The sequence below is a fragment of the Delphinus delphis genome, chromosome 17, assembly GCF_949987515.2.
Source record: "Delphinus delphis chromosome 17, mDelDel1.2, whole genome shotgun sequence".
Classification (NCBI taxonomy): Eukaryota; Metazoa; Chordata; class Mammalia; order Artiodactyla; family Delphinidae; genus Delphinus; species Delphinus delphis.
Window position 1 is genome coordinate 42,112,958 of NC_082699.1, and position 6,887 is coordinate 42,119,844.

Here is a 6,887-nt window from a genome sequence, read left to right on the forward strand (position 1 = left end):
CCATTTCTTCATATTATTTTACACACATGCACACACCCACACACACATCTATAACTTATCAGAAGAATATGATATTCAGAAGTCTAATAGGCATCTCCAACTTAACATAGCTGAAACAGATCTTGACTTTGTTCCTCATAATGTGTCTCTCCCTGTCTCCCCCATAACTGTAAAGTATACACCCACCCACACCCTAGAAATCTTCCTTGACATCTCTCTCATGCCTTCAGATCCCACACTTCATTCGTTAGCAAGTCCCACCGCCTCTACCTTCAGAACATGCCCAGAAACAGACCACATTGCACCACCCTGGTCTGAGCACCTTGATTTCTTCCCTGAACTGCTGCAGTGGCCACCTGGCTAAACTCCATGCTTCAAATCTTCTCTGTTACAGTCACAGCAGCCTGAGGGATTTTTATTTTTCAAAATATAAGCCAGATCATGTCATGCCTCTTCTCAAAACCCTCCAGTGGCTCCCAATCACACTCAGAATAAAATCTAAACTCTTTCCTACGCTCTATAGGCCCCCATGTACCCTGCAACCTCATCTCCTTAAACTCTCAGACCTATTCTTTTCACTCTAGCCACACCGCTCCTCAAACACCTCGAGTTCATTCCTAGCTCAGAGTCTTCTCACATGCCATTCCCTCTGCCTGAATGTTCTTCCCAAAGATTTTCCCACAATTCACTCTCTCAGTTCATTTAAGTCTCTGCTGAAGTGTCACCTCTTCAGAGAAGCCTTCCCTGGCCACCTTGTCTAAAATAGAGACCCCTGCACAGACACAGAAAACAAACTTACAGCTACCAAAGGAGAAAGGGGATGGGGGAGAGATAAATTAGGAGTTTGGAATTAGCAGATATAAACTACTATGTATAAAACAGATAAATAACAAGGTCCTACTGTATAGCACGGGAAACTATATTCAACATCTTATAATAAACCATAATGGAAAAGAATATGAAAAAAAACCATAATGGAAAAGAGTATGAAAAAAATACATATGTGTATAATTGAATCACTTTGCTGTATGCCAGAAACTAACACAACATTGAAAATCAACTCTACTTCAATTAAAACAATAAAATAAAATAGAGATCCCTGCCTCGCCAACATTCTCCATCCTCTTATTCTGCTGTTCTGATTCATAGTATGACCAACACCTGATATTGTTTTACACTCTTATTTCTTATTACTCTTTTCCTGCTGGAATTTCAGCTCCATGGAGGCATTTTGTTCACTAAAAAATCTTCAGTGCCTTAAAAGCACCTGGCCCATAGTAGGTATCCAAAAAATATTTGTTGAATAAATCAATTAGCATTGATCCTAAGGTCAAGAAATACTCAAATGGCAATATTATTTTTAGCCAATAGAAACTTAATCCAGTGACTTACCAGAAGCTGAAAGCAGAAATGTCATGGGCACTGCTAACGTTCAATGTAGTTGCCTTTGGGTGTTTTTTTGTTTTGTTTTGGGCTGTGTTGGGTCTTCACTGCTGCGCACAGGCTTTCTCTAGTTGCGGTGAGCAGGGGCTACTCTTCATTGCGGTGCACAGGCTTCTCATTGTGATGGCTTCTCTTGTTGTGGAGCACGGGCTCTAGGCACGCGGGCCTCAGTAGCTGTGGCTCGTGGGTTTAGTTGCTCTGCAGCATGTGGGATCTTCCCAAACCAGGGCTCAAACCTGTGTCCCCTGCATTTGCAGGTGGATTCTTAACCACTGCACCACCAGGGAAGTCCCTTGCCTTTGGTTTTGTAGACAATGTATCACAGCAGCCCTGAAATCTTTGTCTAGGATCAAATCCCAGCCCTAATATGCTCAGGAGCCAGTGACCCTGAAGAGACAGGAGATGATATAGAAAAACCAAAACTCATTACTGCTTGAAATTAACAGCTCTGGCCATGTATTGTCAGTATCTACTGAGCCTCCCTCACTCCCAGACGTCGAGGTAGGAAATTACAGAAATAAACTCAGTCGCAAAGCAATAAAGGGCACTGCTATAAGGGATTCAATTCCTCTCATTCATTCATTCATGTTTTCCTTTCATCCAGCACTTTCATTGAGTGGATACTATGTGCCAGACACTGCTAGGTTAAAATCCTTTCTGGAATAAATAGTGTTTGCTATTGTTTTTGTTCCAGTGGTGACGCATTGTTATCCCTGTCACCATCATCTTCATCATTATTCCTGCCATTCTGGCGGCATGTGAAGGTTACCATGGGAACCCAAGGAAAGTCGTCTAGACGTCTGCTGACGTATGTTTCCTACTATGGGGAGAGATGATGACATATACCAAGCAGTCTCACCTACACCTCCCAGCAAGTCGTTTTATTCTAAGAATTGATCTACCTATCTTGGACCATAAAATCTAAGTTACCTGAGTCGTGGGGGTGAGAGGGAACAATTGGGCTTATTTCAGAGAGGAAACTCCATTCCCCTACTTTGGCAATATTTTCCCAGTTATAATTTAACCCTCAGAATCCATAAGAACCTTAATTAGGATAACACATAAATGAATGGCTGCAGCACATGAAAATCCATCCTTCCCTTCTAAGAGTTTGAGCTAGGTGGGTACCATATTTTAGCTTTTCACATCATCCTTTCAAATATATCGTGATACAACAGAAACTACTTAGGAGATAAGAAGATGCCAATACCATTACATGCATTTAGAAATACTCCGTTGATGACACGGAAGAAATCAGATGGTTCACTTTTGCCATGTTTTTCAAAGACCTTCAGTCAGGCCAAATGCCTTCAAAAATAAATGAAGCGGGGGAAAAATAAAATAAATGAAGGGAAAAGACGGAGAGCCTGTGCTAAAATTTTGGCCAAGAAACAACTGAAACCTACCTTTGAACCCATTAGAAACCCACTTCTGTCTGATTCTCACCAAGAACTCCTTATATCTCCTTGGAATTCTGACTTCCATCCGAATATCCATGGAACTTCCCTTCACTCCTGGGGGGACTGTTGTCACTAAGAGTTCTGAACATGATGCATTTGTTTCCTTGGGCTGCTGTCACAAATCCCCACAAACTGGGCGGATTAAAACAATGGAAATTTATTCTCTCACAGTTCTAAAGGCTACAAGTCTGAAATGAAGGTGTCAGCAGGGTCATGCTCTCTTTGAAGACTCCAGGGAAGAATCCTTCTTTGCCTCTTCCACCTTCTGGTGGTAGCCGGCAATCCCTGCCTTGTAGATGCATCATGGCAAGTTCTGCCTGGTCATCACAGGGTCATCCCCCCTCTCTGTGGGCCTCTGTGACCATATATCCTTTTCCTTAGAGTCATTGGGTCTAGGGCCCATTCTAATCCAGCGTGGCCTCATCTTAACTTGATTATATCTACAAAGACCCCATTTCCAAATAAGGTCGTATTCACAGGTATCAGGGTATTAGGACTTCAACATATCATCTTGGAAGACACAATTCAACTCCGAATCTTCTACTCTGAGAAATATTCCACCAGATGGCATTATAAATGGCATTCCATCTTTCCTTCCTTTCTTCCTCCTTTTTACAAATGTTTATGAATATTTACTACGTGATAACCCTATGTTCTGCTATGGAGGGTAGAAAGATGAAGTTGATATTCCCACGTTCAAAAGATTTAGACCTACCTAGTAGGAAGATTCAACTGTACATACAAATCATAATACAAGGCAAAAGATGGTAATTGCCATGAGAGTCATAAACAGAGTGACACAAAAAATACAGAGAAAACAAATCGATTCCAGCTGGGGAGAATCAAGCACGACATTTGAGCCTGACTTTCAAAACTATCCTGGATTTGGATTTTCAGAGATTTGTGTCTCCAGTTCAGCTGGGTGAGCAAAGGCACAGAGGCGAGAAAGCACGGCATGTTTAAACATTTATCAGTGTGTCTAGGACCCCTCGTGTGTTACTGCTGCAAATACATTTCAGAAGTGTTCATAGAAAAGAGATTAGAAGAAAAAGCTCCAAAAAGCAAACCAACAGGGATCATCTCTGGGAGGTGAAATTTTCCTTCCCTTTGTGCTTTTATATTTTTTTCTGATTTTCCTCAATGCTTAGGCTTTATTTTTAATTAGGAAAAATAATACTTTTTTTTCAAGAAAGATTTTCACATCACCTCAACGTAGTTGTCTCCCAAAAGGAGAAGAAATCAAATCTTTCCTGATACAGAATTATAACTGCGTGAGACGACTTTAATCGTGTCACTTGTGACAGGGATCAAGAAAATGACCAGGGCTTCCCTGGTGGCGCAGTGGTTGAGAGTCCGCCTGCCGATGCAGGGGACGCGGGTTCGTGCCCCGGTCCGGGAAGATCCCACATGCCGCGGAGCGGCTGGGCCCGTGAGCCATGGCCGCTGAGCCTGCGCGTCCGGAGCCTGTGCTCCGCAACGGGAGAGGCCACAGCAGTGAGGGGCCCGCGTACAGCCAAAAAAAGAAAAAAAAAGAAAGAAAGAAAACGACCAGGAGATGGAGTTGATCCAGCAGCGGGCTCCTGCGGATACTGGCATTTCAGTCTGTACTTGAACGCAGACGGGCAACTCCGGGTTTCCTTTAGGTGAGCAATGCCTGCCCTCTGCTGGTGATTCAAAAGTTAGTTACCAAGGGCAAGAGTTTTTCTTTCCTCGCTTCCTAAAACAAAGTGATGAAGAAACAAGAAATATAAACTCATCATTCTGATTATAAAGCCATTCTTTTTGTTACTTTGGGTTTTGAATTACTTTAAGTGTAGGAGAGAAAAGTCTGTTGGTTCACTTTCCTTCTTGGGCCAGTAGCCCAGCCGGTCCTCGGGCTGGGACTTCAAAATATCTTGTTCCCAAGTCAGGAATTCGTTCAGTTGGCGGGAAGGAGAATGGTTCGGTTTGTAGGGTGTAAGAAAGCAGGAGTGGCTGGCGGCAGTGGCGAGCTTAGTGAGGCCTGGCCGGACTTCGCGGCCGGCACGTGGCCGCAGCCAGGGAGCCTGAGGCCCAGGCCTCGCACGCATGCGCTACCCGGCTGGGCCATGAGCCAGGAGTGGCCTCGGCGGCGAGGCCTCCCCGGTGCCGCTTGGGTGTGTGCGGAGCAGAGCTGAGGCTGCGCCCGGGCCCGGGCCGCGGGTGGGGTACAAGGCCCGCGGCCATCTCGCTCGCGCCCGGTGGATTAGACAGTGGCGGCGGCGATGGACACCATAGAGGAAGATAGCTTCGCGCTTTCTCTTCCACCTCTGATGCAGAATTTGATGCTGTGGTTGGATATTTAGAGGACATTATCATGGATGATGAGTTCCATTTATTACAGAGGAATTTCACGGACAAGTATTTACTACCAGGAGTTTGAAGACACGGAAGAGGAGAAGCTCACCTACACGCCTGTTTTTAACGAATGTATTTCTTTGGTAGAAAAGTATATAGAAGAGCTGTTGGAGCGGATTCCTGGATTTAACATGGCGGCTTTCACTACAACTTTACAGCACCATAAAGATGAAGTGGCCAGTGACATCTTCGACATGCTGCTCACGTTTACGGATTTTCTGGCTTTTAAGGAAATGTTCCTGGACTCTCGAGCAGAAAAAGAAGGCCGAGGGCTGGACTTAAGCTGCGGTTTAGTGGTTACTTCATTGTGCAAGTCATCTTCATTGCGCAAATCATCTTCATTGCCAGGTTCCCAGAACAATATGCGGCCCCAAGTCCCACCTCCAGGTATTGGGATCTTTCTGGACATCACCAGCCGAATAGACTGGGAGAGGCTTTGGCTAATGACGTCAGAAGAATACATCTCGGAAAGACTGACTGTTCTGCAACCCTTCATTAATGTTAAGTATTGATGGGTCAGAAGAAAATTACCTGACCTTCCAGGGACACGTTCTTGTCTTCAGTAAACCTAGTACTCCTCCCGGAGTAGACACCTCTCTCAGGGGCTTCTGAGTGGCTCCTGCAGCAAGCCCAAGCCCAGCATTCCACCTGGGGGGCCCTTTCCCAGCATACATGTTAGCGTGTCCATATTGGGAGAACCCACCATCACCAGCCCTCTTGCCCAGCGGGCCTTGCATGTCCCACCAGGCTTTTTGTGCACTCACAGCTTATATGGGTCAGAGTTTCAGTCCTGCAGCCTCTATGGGGTTTTTGACTGGGAGTGTTTATCTAGAGTTTAACTCAAGCTAGCTGCCCATCTCAAGATTTCTGAAAATGCTACTATCACAGCTAGTCTTGGCTGTAGAAATCAACTTAAAGAGATGTCCTTTACCTAAAAGCTACATGTGAAAATCAATGTCTGAGCTTCCCTGGTGGCGCAGTGGTTAAGAATCCACCTGTCAATGAAGGGGACTATGGGTTCGAGCCCTGGTCTGCAAAGATCCCGCATGCTGCAGAGCAGCTAAGCCTGTGCGCCACAACTACTGAGCCTGCACTCTAGGGCCTATGAGCCACAACTACTGAAGCCTGCACACCTAGAGCCCATGTTCCGCAACAAGAGAAGCCACCACAGTAAGCCTGTGCACTGCAACAAAGACCCAACGCAACCAAAAATAAATGCTTATTTTTAAAAAAAGAAATCCATTTCTAGTCTTATATGTGTAGTCCTTGTATCACTGTCTTCTGCTGGTCCTGATGTAGTCCCATTGTTTCTATAACTCATTTACGTGTTTTTGAAAAAATATTTTTATAGATGAATACTCTGGCTAACCTAGTGGATATAATCTTGGAACTTCTGTGATTACCCACTTCAAGATCAAAGTATTATATGCTGTGCTTTCTAGCTGTTAGTGCTATGAAAGCAAAAATGCTTTCTATGTTGGTATTCCTATTTTACTGGGCAACAATGAGTATATGCTGGAAGTAGTCTAAAAGGTTTCCTTTCTTAGAGCATGCTAGTGTTTGTGCAGGTTTGCTTAAAACCCTTTCTGTGTAAATCAGCTCCTTAGG

General features: G+C 44.5%; 1 pseudogene; it reads left to right on the forward strand.

Moving 5' to 3' along the window:
- Nucleotides 1-5,143: 5,143 nt before the first annotated feature.
- Nucleotides 5,144-5,791, forward strand: LOC132413381 (ADP-ribosylation factor-like protein 2-binding protein pseudogene; annotated as a pseudogene).
- The last annotated feature ends 1,096 nt before the right edge of the window (nucleotides 5,792-6,887 follow it).